We start from the raw sequence: 16,676 nt of genomic DNA, 5'->3' as shown, positions 1-16,676 counted from the left end.
ATTCTTAAGGTCATGCCGGATTCCTCACTGCTGCCAGGAGTGGTAAAGACTGATGATCTATGGTCTGAGACAGGGCAGGAAATTCCATCCTCTCCTCTCCAGCACAACTGCATCGTGGTGGTGTGCAGCCATAGTAATGTAAGGCATTTGAGTCTAGGGGTAAATACTGAGTGCTAATGCATAGTACAGCAGCCTATTTTTGAGCGACAAAGATGAATATGAACACATCACACAATGGCTCTGTAATCTCGGTTGGTGCTTTATCTGTTCAAACGCATAATCCAGATCAGTAAGGCTACAGTCAAGTAATGTGAGGCTATCTATCTGTGATACAACAAAGCACAGAAACTGATGCTAAATTAGCCTACAGTAAGATTCCTGGAGACGAAGAATGAGATTTCCCCAAGTCAAAGTGTTCTGCCAGAAGCGGTTTTTGCTTATCTCTCTAAATAAAGTCCTTCCTAGCTATTGGAACCATCATCAGCTAAGCACAGGAAATGTGAGGGAATGAGGGAAAAAAAAAGAAAGATAAAATGGAGAGAGGAATGATAGAATTGTGTTAGGAAGGGAGCTGAGTGTACAAGGAAGCCATATAGAGCTTTTTCTTCCAAAGTTACCAGGCCGTATTCAGACTATCTGTGTGCAGCATCTGAAGTGAGAAGAACGGTAAGTGATTCAGATGGCCAGGTCCCCAGGATGTCAGACCCTGGCTTCTTGTACAGATGTCTGGGAGAAAGTGATGCTTAACAAGTACTTAACCTAGGTATTGTAAATGCTTCTCTTCTGTGACTGCATGTGATCCAGCAGGGCAGCCAGAGAAGACCTTTCCTTGCTATACAATACTTCAGCTTCAGCTGGAAAGTGGAAAACATCTCCTTACTTCTTCCCCACTTCCCTTGCAGTAGGTGTTAAAGAAAGTGCTTTCAGCCTAAGCCACTGAAAGCAGGTCTCCCATTTCCCGGAGAAGCATCCTAAATCACTGACAGTGAGTTACTTCCAGAGGTGCCGTAGCAGACAAGCTGAATACAGCTCAGATGGTTTTGATTCACTTTATATATTCTTCACATTCTTCTGTGTTCACAGTGCTGGCTCCCACTCAGATGCACACAGTGCAGCCCATGCCTCAAAACCAGTGTGCTACCCCTGCTATCCATCGTGATGCACAGTCCAGCCTGATGTCAGCAGTGGTGCTCACCTCCAGAGACTCCTCCAAGCCTGGTGAAGGACTCCACTGCACACACTCCTGCCCTACCACCATGTCTGCTTTTTGCATTACAACCATGGCTAAACAAATAACCCCCAGTGATGCATTTTTATCAGCACTATAGGTTGTACTCCCAGATATTGCTCAAGAATATTTTACGTTGTAGAATTAAAAGTAGTATTTTCACACAGCACATATTATCACTAAACAGATTACTTTATTGTGTTCTTTTGCAAATTTGCCAATTTGTAAACTGTTGTTTGGATCCCACAGTCATTATAACAAATTACACAGGTCTTCTGTATCACACTCAAGAGCATATTTCATGTAAGGAAGAAAAGAGATGCTCACAGCTATTTCAGTTCACATACCCTCTAGAAGTTGTATATTGATTTCTCCCAAATATAATTTTTCAGTACGTTGGAACAGACAGTAAATAGGCTCACTCATCACAGGGGAAGGAAATTGACCCCCTTGTAGCCTTTATGACCCTTTTGGCTTCAAACCTTTATCATCATCTGTTGAAATCACGAAATACATTGTTTCTGAAAAGAGGGCCAAAACCAACAAATCAGGAGAAATTACTTTTACAGCATTCCACTTCCAGCAGAGGTAGCCAGATCCACCCTCTGTGTAACACTCCTGAACCATAATGAACTTGGCCCCAGTGCCTATCACACGAAATAATTTAAAAGAGAAACTGCAATCGCACCAGAGAGACCATGTATTTTCCATGCCCTTTGTTCTTTCAAGAGTTTCAGGTAGAGTAGCAAGTGTTTTCCTCCAAGAAGGCAAACAGAAAACAGAAGACCTTTCTGTCATGTTTCTGTAAGCTGAAGGCATGCAGGTTTGTGAACTGAGGTGAAGATCTTTTTTCCTTTCTCATTCTACTGCAGTATCCTCCACTGATGTCTCAGGCTTTCCAAACTATTGCTGAGCTGAGAGAGACATGCACAACACAGAGAGGTGGCCATATAATTTTAGTTTTACTTGCAAACTTCCAGTGCATGCAGGTGTAAATGAGGCCTTCACTACCAAAATAATATTTTTGGCATCAGAAAATCCTCAGCAAGGTCATTCCTTCTGTAAGTCTGAGAGAAAGAGACTTTGATTGCCATCTCACGTGCACTGGTGTAAACTGGGAGTAACTCTGCAGAAGGCCACGTCTCTGCGACAGGGAGAAAGTGGTGGAAGTGGAGAAACAGAACCAGCTTTCCCAGAGAGAGGGAGAAGAGGAGGGGAGAATCAGAAGAGAGGGCATGCCTTCTGCTTGGGTACACACAGGCATATCCTGATTGTGGTGGGACAGCCCAGCACAAGGGACACGTCTTCCCACTGCACCAGCAGAAGTGCTACCTCTAACCAGTAGAGCCTCTGCCAAGCCCGTTATTTCCACACCTAAAGCCTGATTTCTCTGAGTCATCTGCCCTTTCAGGCTCACGCCTGCTCCGTGCCCTGGAGCAGTTCAGACCCAGAGCTCCTGCTGATGAGAGTGCAGAGCGGTGCGAAGCTGCGCACGCCGCACCTGAAGGCAAGGATCCCGTCAGGAAGGGGCTCGTGTTACAGCACGCTACCCAGGCACACACCTACACACCGCGGGGAAACCCTGAACTCAAGAAATAACTCCCTTGGCTCCTGCCCTTCCCCAGGGCTCTGTGAAGCCACTGTTAGAGGATTTCAGCCAGAAGAAAAGCAGCATGCTCCGTGCTTGGGTGTCATGGTTTTCCTGCTCTCTGATGAGATCTTGGCAGGGGCTGGATGCAATGGGAAGCCTCACCTGCTGCAGAACCACTGTCAGCTTTATCTCCCGCTTCCTTGTTTCTGTTTCAGCTTATTAACTTCACAAATTTCATCTTTCTTCCTGGCAAGCAGAGTCCTTTTTAAAGTCAACGAAGGGCAGTGCGTTTTCTTGCTGCAATTAATCACATGCTTTCTGGCATGTGACTAAATAACAATAATTAACCCAGCAGCTGGAGTTTTCCTGGGTTGGATCATGATGCTCTGTGCTGGCTCTCCATAGTGTTTGCTTGCTCTTAGTTTGTCTACACTCCTTTCTTGGCCAGCCTACCTTCAGGCATACCATGTGCTTGAGTAACAATAATAAACAGGAAAAAATGAGGCAGTTCTTACAATTATTATTTTAGTTAGATTTTCTGCTCTAAAAGCCAAGAAAACATCAGCAGGCCCAATACACCCATGAGAGCTGGTTTTTAACGATACTCACTAAAACATTGAGTTGTTGTATAGCTGTATCAAAGAATTTGATGGGACACCAAATACATTCAGGATCCCACTGGTACTTCAGCTGCTGGATTTGATCAGCCACAAGCTCGTATCATTGCTCATGAAGGAAGAGAGAGGAAAGATGGGGAGTTTCCATCTGAAAGACACGAACAGATTCAGATCTCACATACTTAGCAGGGTCAGTCAGTCTTTCAGTTCTTAAAAATTGCACAGCTCTGCTGCACAGAAAAAATAAAAAGCTCAAAATGGAGTGCCAGGAGAAGTCCTGATAGGGCTCTGTACTGTGTTGGTGACAGAGCCCTGGCACAGGCTGCCCAGAGAGGCTGTGGGGTCTCCTCCTGGGAGATCTTCAGGAGCTGCCTGGACATGGCCCTGGGCAGCCTGCCCTGGGTGTCCCTGCTGGAGCAGGGGTTGGACCAGGCGAGCTCCAGAGGTCCCTGCCAACCTCAGCTCTTCTGAGATCCTGTGATTTTGTGACTCCTGCAGCCCACTGCCCTGGCCTAGGAAACAGGGTCCTGGTGGGAACTTGAGGTAGTAGCTGATACACATCTGAGAGAAGTCGGTGTGCTTCTGACAGCCAAAGAAATGAAAAACCAAAGGGCTCGCATCTACACACACACAAAATTCACCAAAACCAACCAAGCAACCAACCAATAAAAAAGAAACCCCAAACCCCCCCAAAAAAACAACTAAAACAAAACCAGATGCAATTGAAATTTACTGTGTTTTCATCTCATCATTCCCTTTGGCTCTTCAGGCATGAAAACAACCCCGCATAGGAAAAACAGCATCAGGTAAAGGCAGGATGAGCACCTTCTGGAAGCAAAAAGATTTGTTTTGTCAACTGATTACACAGATGGGAAAATCATCTGAGCAGTGGCAAAGTTGACGACGGTTTGGGCAACATCCCAAAGGCTAATGAAAGTATCCTCTTCATTCAGTGCTTCTTGACATTTCCCCAGAGAGCAAGTTCACAAACTGTGCATTTTTGAGTTCAGACAACATCTCCTAGACTTGTCAAAAGTACAGATGCCGCAATTGCCAACCCAGGGCTGTAAGACTTACAGAAGTATTGCTTTTTTGTTGCCTTTTTTTTTTTTTTTTTTTTTTTTTTTAAGAGATGGCTCTTGTAACATCTTGACTTCTGAGCAAGATGAATTCTGTCACTGTGCCAATTCTTTGCACTAGGCAATGGAGGGCAAAGATAAGGTTTCAGATGTGTCCCACTTATACGTCAAAATACTGCAACACTGACAAGTATTTTAGTGCTGTATATTCCCTGAATACTAAACTTCTCTCTAGTAGTATCTTGTGCTGTACAATATGGCTCCTTTCATACTTCTGTTTACCAGCATTCATTTTCATTTGCAGTTAGGCTGGTAGGGGAAGAAAGACTCTCACAGAAATTATGATTACGTTTTTCCAATCTTTACTCCTCTATGTAGCACGTGTGAACTACCCACACAAGTAGGGATTAGAAGTCATAGAGCTAAGATATACTTACACCTTTTTCACCCTGAAGTGTTCTTTATCAAAGCTTAACTCACTATTTATCTTTGCAGGGTTTAAAAACGAATGTTTTATTACCTGGTTTGGTACCTTCTTGCCATCCTCAGAGATGATGGAGTGGAGAGTGCACTTATAAAATTTGCAGATGACACCAAGGTGGGAGTGGATGTAAGTACCTCAGAAGATGGGATCAGAATTCAAAATGATCTCAAGACATTAGAGAAATATTCCCAAACTAGCAAGACAGAATTTAGTAACAACATGTACAAAGCACTCCATGAAAAAAAAAAAAAAAAAAAAGATGAAAGATCAAATGTACAAATATAAAATGCAGAATCACAGACAAGGTGGAAGGACTGCAAAAAAAAGAGTGTGAGAGCTACAGCAGGACTCAAAGCAAATACAAGCAAAGCAGGTAAATCTCCTGAAAGGCAAATATCATACGGAGATGTATTATTACATGAGCACCATATGCAACAGGGATTTATTCGGCTCTGCAAGGCACCGGTCTTCACCCAGCTGGAGAACTGGATCTAGTTGTGGGAGACCTTAAAAAGGAGCAACAAGAATATAAGAGATTTAGGGAACATAACCTATCAGAAATAGCTCGGGCTGGTCCCTCTAGAAGCTCCAAAGGGAGATTTGATAATAGTTCACCAGCAGGTGAAAGATAGTCCAAGAAAGGACAAGGACCAGTTATTCCCTTTGAACACTTCTCAAGAAAGAATTAACTAGACCCTGCATAATGGCAGATTTAAGTTAGATATTGGCCAAAAATCCAAGGCTGGCTCCTAATCCTTAGGGGGACTGGGAGCTCTCTGCTACTGGAGGATTTTAGGAGGAGATCTGGCAGTACTACAGGTATATTTGATCCCACTTGGAGCAGGGACATAGGCTCAGTGGTTTCATCCAGCGTCTCAACTTTCTTAATCTTATCTTATCCATCCAACTCCTTTTTATTTTCAGCTGCACACAACTGAAGCTTAGCTGCAGGTGCTTTTCTGTCTCTTCAACACTTCGGCAGTTATGAATTCAGGATCACGCTCTTGTAGACAAGATGAGAGCGCTCTCATCACCTAACTCTGCTCCCTGTTTTCATACGTAGGTTTCCCAGTGGTGAGTGTCATGAGGGGGTTGCTTTTCCCCTTCTTTCCCCAGCACACTGCACATACTCACAGCTATGTGGCATGGGTACAGCTGAGTGCCCATGAAGACCCTCTGGCTCCAATCTCTACCCGCTGAAGACAGAGCCCAAGCAGCTAGGATGCTGCAGCCCCCAGCCTGGCCCATGGGCTGCTGTGCAGGTACTGTGTGAGCCCTCAGTTGCTGTGAGACCTGAAACCCTGCCTGCCAGACCCAAGAAGTGAGGATTTCACAGGGTTATTCCACTTCATCCCCTGTAAGCTGCTGGGCAAGGAGTTTTGTAAAACAGATATCTCTGCCAGAGCCTGAAAACCCAGCACCCCCTCAAACAAATTTCCCCTCTCCTACTGCACTACAGACCTGTAACAGATTACAGTTACCTGGAGGAAAGGACCAGGCTTCTTCCTCCCTGCAGCACAAGAACATGGGAGAGCCTGTGCAGCGAGGAAATGAAGATGCCACCATCCCCTCACCTGCTCCCTGTCTTAGTGGCAGGGAGTAGCTTGAGCGATGGTTTTCTGGGTCTCTGCTGCATGCCGCAGACTGTGGTGCAGTATCACCGTGTGCGAGATAACTTTAAATTATGAGAAACAGTTTAGCTGCAGGAGGAAGGAGCACCATGCAGGCTGATTTGCCCTGTTTCACAGTGGCTCTTACAAATGATTTTGTTCACGGCCCCCAGAACCCCAGCAATGCAATTAGCACAGAGCATAAAACTGGATGGCAACCTCAGGAGTGCGAGCGGTGCAAGTAAAGAGACTGAAGATCTTCCTTGCATCTCCTGCAGTGCATTTGTTATGGTTGGAGAATATCCTCCCCAGGCCATGACAGACAGCCAAACCTGTGTGAAGAGGTAGTAAAGAGAAACGTAGAAGTTTTCCCACAGTAATTCTTTTTCCTGGGCGAATAAATAAATAAATAAATGCAATTGTCTGCATTTTCAGAAAGCTTTTTTAGTTCAAAAAAAGACTTTAAGTCAGAAAAACAGAAGGAGCCTGGTGGAACTCTAACTTGCTCATTACAAGCCGTTGGGCTTCAGAGACATCAGAGAGCAGCATCAGGAGAAGTCACTGAACAGTGCACACAGGTGAGCCTTAAGCCACCAGGGAAAAGCACAAGAAAACCTCTGGAGAGGGAGATTCACACCTGCACTCCTGTGCAGACCATTCAGCCACCCCCAGACCTGCCCAGTCTCCGGCCTCTCAGCACGCTGCAGAGAGCAAAAAATCAAAATTTCTTTCCACAGCATCCTGGCATCAGCCTCCCTACAGAAACATGAATTTGTCTCTTCTGTTGCACTTTCTCAGCCATCCAATCCTCCGCCTGCCTCACCTTCTTGCTCCCTCCTCTCAAGCAGCCCTTTGCTCTGCAGAGCACCCCCCTGGGTTCATTGGCTTACCCAGACAGCAAGGTGTTGTGGATAACAACAACAAAGTCTGGCTCTCCATGCTTTTTACTTCCATTCACAGTTGATTTTTCCCATCCCATTAATTCAACATGCCGTTATTAACATTTTTAACCTCCTTTAATATCTTCCTTTTTATCCTTCTTTTCACAGCTCGTCATTTTTCTAGTTTCTTTCTTCCCATTCCCCAAATTCCCTCCCAGCTTCCCCTAAGAAAAATGAACTCTCAGTAAAATCCTTTTTTTTTTTTTTTTTTTTAACCAGTCTCTTCCCCATTCCTTCTCTTCCAGCTCCATTCTCTAATTCTATCCTTTCCTGTGCTTACTTTTCTTACTGCACCTGGGGATGTGTTTCCTCAGCTCTTTGCTGATCTATTTGCTTATACATTAACTGCTTTTGGCTGACGTCCTCACAGAAGCTGTCACGTTTCCTATTATTTCCCAGATTTGACTCATGCCCCTGGAGCTGGGACGAGTCCAGCTGCAGCTGATGTGCCACCTAGGCTTAATGTGCCAGCTCAGTTTTAACACCAGCCGGACTACAGCCATGCAGGGTGTAATACGGACTGCGAGGGCTGCTCAGCACCCTGCAGAGCCCACGCAGAAACAATCTTCCCCCAGAAAGACTGGGACCCTTCACAGCCCCTTGGTGAGCGATGTTTAGGGGTGTGAGAAGGAAGAGGGTAATGAAGGGTAACTTCTTTTGGCGAACAGCTCTCATTACCAAAAGCCCTGATCATGTGCTATTCATGTCCATGAGAAGTTTGTTTTTGTGTTCAAAGGAATAAGAGAAGCCTTGTGGCGTTGGCTTCTGATAAGATACAGCATGCAAGAAGGGGGATGAAAAATGAGAGAAAATAAAAGGGAAAGCAGGTCGGTGTGGTTTAGGAATGAGGTTCTGGAGTTCCCACTGGTGCTGATTTAAGTCCCAGTTTCTCAGCAAGGCCAGATCCCCTAAGGTGCTTGAATGTAGAGCTAGCAAATGAAACAAAGAAGAGGTTGGTACTTAATACACCCGTGTGAAACCCTTTGATGGTAAGCCCTGAAGATAAGGGAGGGAAGCTCAGACTCACCAGAGCACAACACGCCAGTTTAACTTGGCTGAGAGTCAGGCACTGTATGTTTTTCCTTCGCAGTGTACAAAACTGAGTGCATTGGCAATGCTCAATAAATAAATAATGATAACAAAATTTGAAGCATAACCAAAAAGATACAAGGAAATGACTTGCGTATGGGATTCCCATAGACACAGGTCATTGCCTTCAGTACAGCGAAATACACTTCCCTTGTATGCTTATAGCAAGACAACTATCACTTTTAACCAAATATTCCAGAGCAATAAAAACAACAACCTGTGACCGTGATAGGTCAAATAGCGTATGTTATCAGGCAGATTATAGTGCAGGTCCATGAAGCAAACTGGCGGTGTTCTGGGGATAATGAGAGAAGCATTAAAGATATCTGAATTCTTCCCTTAACATACAGTCCAACCTTTGCATCATGATGACCTGCCAGACTTGCCTACAGTGTACCACTTGTTATTTGTGAGAGAGGACTGGGGGAAAATAAAAAGGCTGGATGAACGCAAAAGGCACAAAAGCCTTGATGGAACAACATCCGTCTCAGAAATTGTCCTTTCTTCTCCTGCTGTTCAGAAATGCTGCAGTGAAGCAAGGGATTTCTAGTCACAGGGTACTGACAAGGGAGATTTTTCTGTGGATCGGTACTTTTCTTTTGAACATGAGTGTAAGGCACAAAAGAAAAAGCTGCAGTAATAAAGCGCTGTTCAATGGGTGATAGATAAATGACTCGGGGCTACGGATGAGCAGGTGAACGCCAGCTGTTTCACTCTGGTATTAAGTGCATCTCACATCGCAAATCAGTACCTTGGACTGGGAGCTACTTGCTGTCGATACACATCTCGGCTGTTTGAACTCAGACACTGCAGGCAGGTGCTCAGGGCCACTGCCCTCTCTGATGCAAGCAGAAGCATTGCTGTGTTGGAGCAAGCACCCGGCCATCCCCATGGCTTGGCCTCTGGCCTCCAGCTGTGACTGGGGTGGCACAAAGCACAAGACATCCCTGCGGACTCAGACAGGCTCCCGAGCCCCTCAACACACGCTTCAAAGGGCGATCCCAATGACTTGCAATTGTCATGGACTCATGCTTACTCCTACCAGAGATAAGGGAGATTTCCCACAGAATTCATCTGGGAGTAGGATAAAACCACAAGATCATATCATCCCTGCTGCTGTGATAATGAAATATTGTGTAGCTGTTATTAATACTACATCCAGACGGGAATCACATGGGCAAACGTCTCTGAATCAAATACATTTAAATCAGGTTTAAGGCATATCATCAAGTGCCAGAAGAAAACCTGTAATGAAGGAATAGAGAAATGAAGAGGATTAGAAACGATAAGACACTTGTGCATAGGCCAGGTCTGTGCACGAGGAGCACAGTTTTAGTCTTCGGAAAATACACTTAGGAAATACCGAGCCGTGTATTAGTGTCTAATAAATATTTACTCAGAACAGTTGACTGCACTTCACAAACAAAGTGAGATTTTCATGAATGAGTTAGAGAAATTTATTCTGTATGTAACAGAGCAAAAAGTACAAAAGCCATCTGCTGGAAAAGCACTTGTTATTGGGTCTTGTCTTCCACCTCTCCACAGAGAGGAATGTTTACCCCCCACTGCTTATAGTGCAGGTTTCCTTTAGATGTTTCCTGACATGCCCACCCTGCTCATGTAAAAGCCACCACCTGGATAACCAGAAGACGTGGATTCTCAGAAAGGGAGTTTCCACCAGGTGACAATAGCTTCTGGACAAGGGACAGGACCAGGGATCTTCTAGAGGAAGACCACCAGCTCTTTCCAAAAAGCCTGTGCACCAGCAGAGAGGCTGTCTGACAGCACCCACCCATCAGAGGTGAGTCCCACCTGTGCCAGGACACGTCCCACCAGCCCAGGAGGGCTGGGATGGGAAACACAGAGCTGGAAGAAAGTTGGGTCCAAGGCTTGCAGCACATGGCTTTTCAGCATGGTTTGCAATGTGGGGTCAGACCAAAGTGAACCAGAATGAATTAGAGGTTTTGTGAAACAAGTATCAGCCCCTGTAATGCATTTTCCTGAAATATTTTGTTTGACTTGAAATAAAGTAACTTGTTTCCATCTCAAATTATGCCATCCTTTAATAGGAATAATAATAAAGGAGATTTCCACAGACTTCCCCAAGCAAAACATTCAACTTTAAAACCACAAACACAAGGTGTTTTGAAATCTTTGATTTGAAAATTTGACTGAAATTCAGGAATAGCTTGGCTCTCTTCCACAGGTTCCATGATGTTCCAAGCAAAAAAATTACTACTTCTGGAAGAACTGCACCTCACTGTATCTGCACCCACTCTTCCCCTCCACGCATCAGAGGCTCGTAGCGCACACCACTGGGGGCTATGATGATGGGTGCCAAAAGCTTCCCCATTCTGGCTGTGATGAGCAGCTACTGGTTTTGGGGGCAGTATTCAAATGGACCTCTCAAACAAACATTTAATTTAAATGTACTTAAAAAAGTATGAGACCGGTCCCCTGCTGCGATGTTCTAAACAGGCAGTTTCCAACAGCAAAACTAGCATTTTTGTACCACCACCCCCCAACACTCCACAGTGCTTTCTTCTGTCTGAACTGGCTGACTTTGACCCATATAAATAGCAGTGCAGCAGTAACAAATGCTGTGTTATCATTGTCATTCCATCTCAAAACACAAACACAAGATTGTCAGTTTTACTTCACTATCAGTATACCTCTATATTTTAGACAAATCTGCACAGTTCTTTCAGAAGTGATTTTGAGGCCTTTTTTGTGCCTTTTTATGTTATGCATGCATGGGGATTCATCAAAGTACTCCTTACCGAGCTGAGGGTCTGCCACCCAGGTATAAAAGTAGATCTAAAAGATTCAAATGGGAAGGTTTAAGTACTGTTTACAACCTGAAACCTGCAAGAAGCAGGGAAAAAAGAAAAAAAAAAAAAAAAAAAAAAAAAAAAAACAGTAAAATTTGCTTGTTAAACAATATCTGACTCTGCTTAAAATTCACTGCAGCTGTCAAGTTTGTGGGCAGAAGAACGCGTGGTCAGGTAGGGTGCTGCTGGAAGCTGAAGGCTCTGCTCAGCTGAGGAGGGGGCTCTGGCTCCTGCTCCTCTGCCCACGCTGGCAGCTCGAGAGCAGAGCCCCCCACCGATGCGTTGCACCACGTAACAGCAGCTTCAGAAAACGGGAATCCCGACTGACCCTAAATATAGGTTCTGTTTGAAAAATCCCTTCCTCAGCAAAACTGGATGTCTCGGAGGACGGGTAATGGAATCACCATCCTCGGCAATTACCAAAAATTGGTGCTGTTTGACAGCAACCTTTTTGTGATCGCACACCCCGAGGAACGGCAGCAGCAAGCCCATTCCATGCCTTCTGCCAACGCGCCATCACTTCACTGGTGTCGCTCCAGACTCCTTCACGTCTGCTCGCCCAAGCAAAACAGCAGTGAGTTCAGATTCAATTATAGGTATTTTATAGTCTGGGAACTCGCGGGTTATTAGCAGGCAAGTTTTTATTTGTACAGATCCCAGCTACAGTCATACATGGAAATTCCACCCGTAAGCACTCTCAGATCATTCCTCTAACATGAATTTTTGCGCTTGCTAACAGTAAAATTACTCACAGAAAGAGGTCAAACGTACAGGTGACTGTGTCCCTTAGCATGTGGGTGCTCAGATTGTGGTAATCACTGTGGCCATAGGTCCTTAACCAGGATGGTTTTACTGCTTTTGCATTACGTATCTGTCTCTTGCCTGAATGTGTGCAACCTTTGTATGACTGCAAATCACCGATTGCATGCATGCAATAATATGCACGCCCTCCTCTTTCCAGTGGTTGAATTTAAGAGTCTTAATATGCAGTCTACTTGTTTGATTTGGTAAATTAGAGAAGAACAAGACTGTGTCTGAAGTGCAGTAGGACAAGTAATCACATCCCAGCCTATTCTAACAATGCTGTGCAGTGCCTAAATATATATGGAGTGCTTTGACAGAATAACGCACGCATATACACACACATGCACAGAGACAGACAGGACGATATATCATTTATATGTATGTGTACATACCCATATGTACATATAGAGAGAGAATATTTCAAAACTGAGAAGGAGATTTAGTCACGCAGCTTCCCGATGCTAACTGATACTGTATATCTGCATACACACATGCACACTGCTGGTACTGCAAAAAAAGCCATCTGCACTTGCACTGTATAGCAATTTTTAGTCACATTTCCCATGGAAATAATGATTTATGAAATCATCTCTTTCTGCATGCTTGCTCTCCTTGTAATCGCAAACCTTTTTAGCAGCTTCAGCCACACCTGGAGCTAACTTATTTCTTACAGAATCCATGAAAATAGGCATCCAGACAGAGGAGAAAGCCGCTATCTGTATCATGCTGACGTAAAAGATGTAATATGAACTTATCCTCATCTTAACCCACAGAATCTGCAAGAGACAGCAAATTTAAAAGTCTAGCAATCCTAGGAAAGTTTAAATGGGAACTTTCATTCAGCCACCAGACCCAAGCGGATGGGACTGGCTGTCTTCATCAGTTCAGTGCTCATGGCACTACTTTGTTTCTGTTGATCTGAAGGAGGTTGTTTCTCCATCCATTTCTGGCTTGGACCTTCAGCAAATTCATTTATCCTGTACAACCATGGTTCTACCCAACATTTTTTCTGTTTGTGAGGAGCTGAATGACTCACTTCCAGAGAGAGAATTTCAGATTGTGGGTGAGTGACATATATATTTATGTCAGAAGGAATTAGACCAGTGCTTAACTGATGGAGGAAAAATTGGTCCGAGTATATGGATGACTTCTGAATTTGGCAGCTGGAGAGGAATTAAGCAATACAAGAAATTTCAAGTTTGTTTTCCTTGTTCCACATCCTGAATCTTATTTATTCCCTTCCCAATGGCATAGAGGTTAATAAAAATGATACACACCTTAGCAAAGCTTGTCCGCCAAGAAGGGACAGGTAGGTTTAGAGTCCCCACGAAACAGTCAAGAATCTCGGCTGAACTGGAGACTTACAAATCCTGGAGTCTGTCCCAGATGATGATGGGAGGAAGATGGTTTCTTATTTCCAGCTCTTCTGGGGCTCCTGACCAAAACCCAGACCAGACCAGGACAGTACTGTATGAATTGGCTCCTGCACGGCAATTTCCATGCCCTGTCCTCCTGGAGAGGCAGAAGCTACCTGGGCATGGGTGCTCACGAGCAGGTCATGGTACCAAAGAGCTGCCCAGGAATTCATACAGCAAGCGGCTTTAATGGTGGATCTCTAAACTTGCTGAGGGTTAGGCACCTGTGCCTCTGAAGAGCCCTCCCAGTGGAGCAAATCGTGCACTTCCACGCTGCATAAACATTACCATATTGTGGACTGTGCATGCAATGGTAGGATAGAGCTCATTGGGATTCAAGTCACCTCATTCCCATTAATCATGTTAATAATTGAAAACATATGTTCAGCTTGAAAGCACAGCAAGAGAGTTAGGCAACCCTACACAGAAGCACATCGTTACCTAATTCAGATGATACTCGTTAGTGTACCCTTGCCAACCTCAGATAGAAAATCCTCCCACCCTCATCAGCTGCAGTGTCTGCTGTTAACTTCTATTCCAGCCTGACAAAATCCTTCCCTGGGTGCTCATTTCACCTCAGGAACTCCTCTTCAGTTGGGTCTGAACCTTCTCCCACCTCAGGGATGTGTCTGCAGAATCATGCCTCTGGTCGTGGTTGGCAGGAGCCAACACCAGTCCTCCTCACCTGCTGGTGAAGCCCTGTCTGGCTTAGACCAAAAGGTGAAATGAGATATAGAAAGGCTGGTTTTGAGTGAGCTTCAGCTTTAGGAATGTGCTACTCTTGACTTGAGTGCCTGGTTCAGGCCTGGGTCCCCTCGGCTGCTGCCTCTCCCAAGGAAGACTTTCAGATTTCCCAAGACAAAACAGCCCAAGCAAGATTAAATCATCACAGCCAGCAATATTGCCCTCTCATCGCTCTAGCTAAAGTGAAGTCAATGTTTCTGTTATCAACTCCTTTTCGCCAGAGCTTGCATGATGTAATCACTAAAATGAATACCAGGTGAAAGCCTACAAAACAAATCCATAACAGAGCAGCGAAGCTCCGTTCAAACCTCACTGCGTGTAGGCATGTTGTGTTCCTAACTCAGCACCTCAGCTTTTCCCAGCTATTGAAGCAAAAAGGGGGGCATTTTGCCTCGAATAAGGCAGCGCTGGGCTCTGTGTGAACCTAGATGTGCTATCAAGTTGCTGTGGCACCTGCAGAAGCCACAACAGCCCCTCGTGTGCCTGAGCCCCAGCAGGAGAGCACAGAGGAGGAAGGAAGTTCAGCTACAGGTGGAGGAGAGGACGGCTGTTTTTTCTCTTCAGGTGCCCCCCTCTTCCCCAGCGTGCTTATAAAACACTGCTGCTACTTTTAGTAACAGGAAATAAATAAGTCTGTTTGGAAAAGAGTTTTGCAATCCCGTAACGGAAAGACAGGAAAAAAGAAAGTAAGCAAGCCTTGTCAAGGTATTAATAATATGGTTTAGAGAGACTTCAAAATCCTGGCAAACAATCTAGTTTAGATTGTATGCTGTCCTTTCCTCAGCCCTCCTCTTCTCCTGCACCCTTTCTCCATTGTTCCACAGGCACAGAGGGACTAAATTTCTCCTCGCTGGATAGCAAACCTCGGTTGCTGCCTACCCTTGTGCTGGCCCACCTCAAAGGGGCACAGTGTCCTGTGGGGAAGCTCTGGATGAGGAGCTGGAGGGTGGTGAGGGGGGTACGTGTGATGGCCACAGCAGGAAGCAGGAGCCTGGGGGAGATGGAGCTTGCAGGGGCTGCTCACAAGCAGAGACGGGCTCAGCAGCACAGAGGGCATCTCCTTCCCTCTCCAGTCATGCCTCTTCTCCTTCTTCCCACCTCCTGCCAAATGGTTCCCCCTGGCAGGCACCAGCAAAGACAGTTCCCTGCTTCTGAGCCGCACAGCAACAGGAACGTGCAGAATAAGTCAAGGCCCAACTGCTATTTCATCTTCCTTCGGGGAGTAGGATCTTGCAGGCTCTAACACACTGTTGGCCCATTTCTGCCTCATTTAGGCAAAAGGAGGGGGCTGCCTCTGGGGTGCAGTTTGGAACTGGAGGAGATAATCAACATCAAAATGTCTAAATCCAGGGCCCACAGCGGGGTGCACCACAGCTTTTGAAAGCTGGAGTACCACAGGTAGGGGTGAGACCTAGCAGATAAGGTCCTGGCACCCTGGTGCCTCCAGGCCTCATCCTGCGTCCCTACGAAGTTGGTTTGTGCCTGGGGCTTCCCCGGGGGAGGCTGGGGGGAGAAGAGGTCTGCACATCCAAGCCCGCAGACCACGGTAACCCAGCCCTCTGCTGATTAGACCACTCTGGTATTTTTCATCAGGAAATGTTGGAGGATCCTTTGGAAAATATAGGCCAAGGCCTCAAGCAGTGTAAATCAGCGTAACTCCCCTGAAATGAATCACCAGGGATCTGTCACGTGAAGTGCTCGGGATTACTATTGTATAAACAAACTGCAGAGGCTTGGGCAAGGCCCAAGGAGACGGGATTGCAGACAGACCCAGCGCCCTCCATCCCCAGCGTCCCTGCCTCCTCCCGCAGCTAGCAGGTATTTCCCTGCATGGTTTGCTCAAAGTGCCGGCGCTGCTCAGCTCCCACCAAGGGCTTCGCTCCATGCCCAGTGCCAAGACTTGCTTTTGCTTGGGAAGTAGAGCTCGTTTCATGCATTAGCAGCAAGTCAGAAGATATTTCAGTTGTCAACACGAATCAACAGACCATGTGCTCTGTATCCACCTCACCCCCTTCCTGTGATAATATTCACCCACAAACACCCCAGCAGCTAATCCCTGTAGTAGGCCTTTCTCCCCACCACTAAGATCTAGGGCCAAACCTGAGGTGGGAAGGGACCATCTGGGGGCTGCTCCCACCTAAGGCCCCTGGCAGATGGCTGGCAGAGGATCTGCATGCTGGGGGAGCAGATCAGGCTTCACCCCGCAGAGAAGGGGGAAACTGAACCAGCCTCTCTGACTGGAG

General features: G+C 45.8%; 1 long non-coding RNA gene across 1 annotated transcript; it reads right to left on the bottom strand.

The window, feature by feature from the left end:
* Positions 1-1,401: 1,401 nt before the first annotated feature.
* On the bottom strand, positions 1,402-14,963 carry LOC311433768. Its single transcript, XR_014690945.1, has 4 exons — positions 13,552-14,963; positions 3,429-3,584; positions 2,982-3,290; positions 1,402-2,142 (listed from the first exon to the last, which is right to left on the bottom strand). It is a non-coding gene; the product is annotated as an uncharacterized lncRNA (long non-coding RNA).
* Positions 14,964-16,676: the final 1,713 nt, after the last annotated feature.

This window comes from Aythya ferina (genome assembly GCF_964211825.1).
Source record: "Aythya ferina genome assembly, chromosome: 3".
NCBI classification, from domain to species: Eukaryota; Metazoa; Chordata; class Aves; order Anseriformes; family Anatidae; genus Aythya; species Aythya ferina.
The sequence above is the reverse complement of the archived record's forward strand: the minus strand, read 5'-3'. Positions and strand labels throughout refer to the sequence as shown.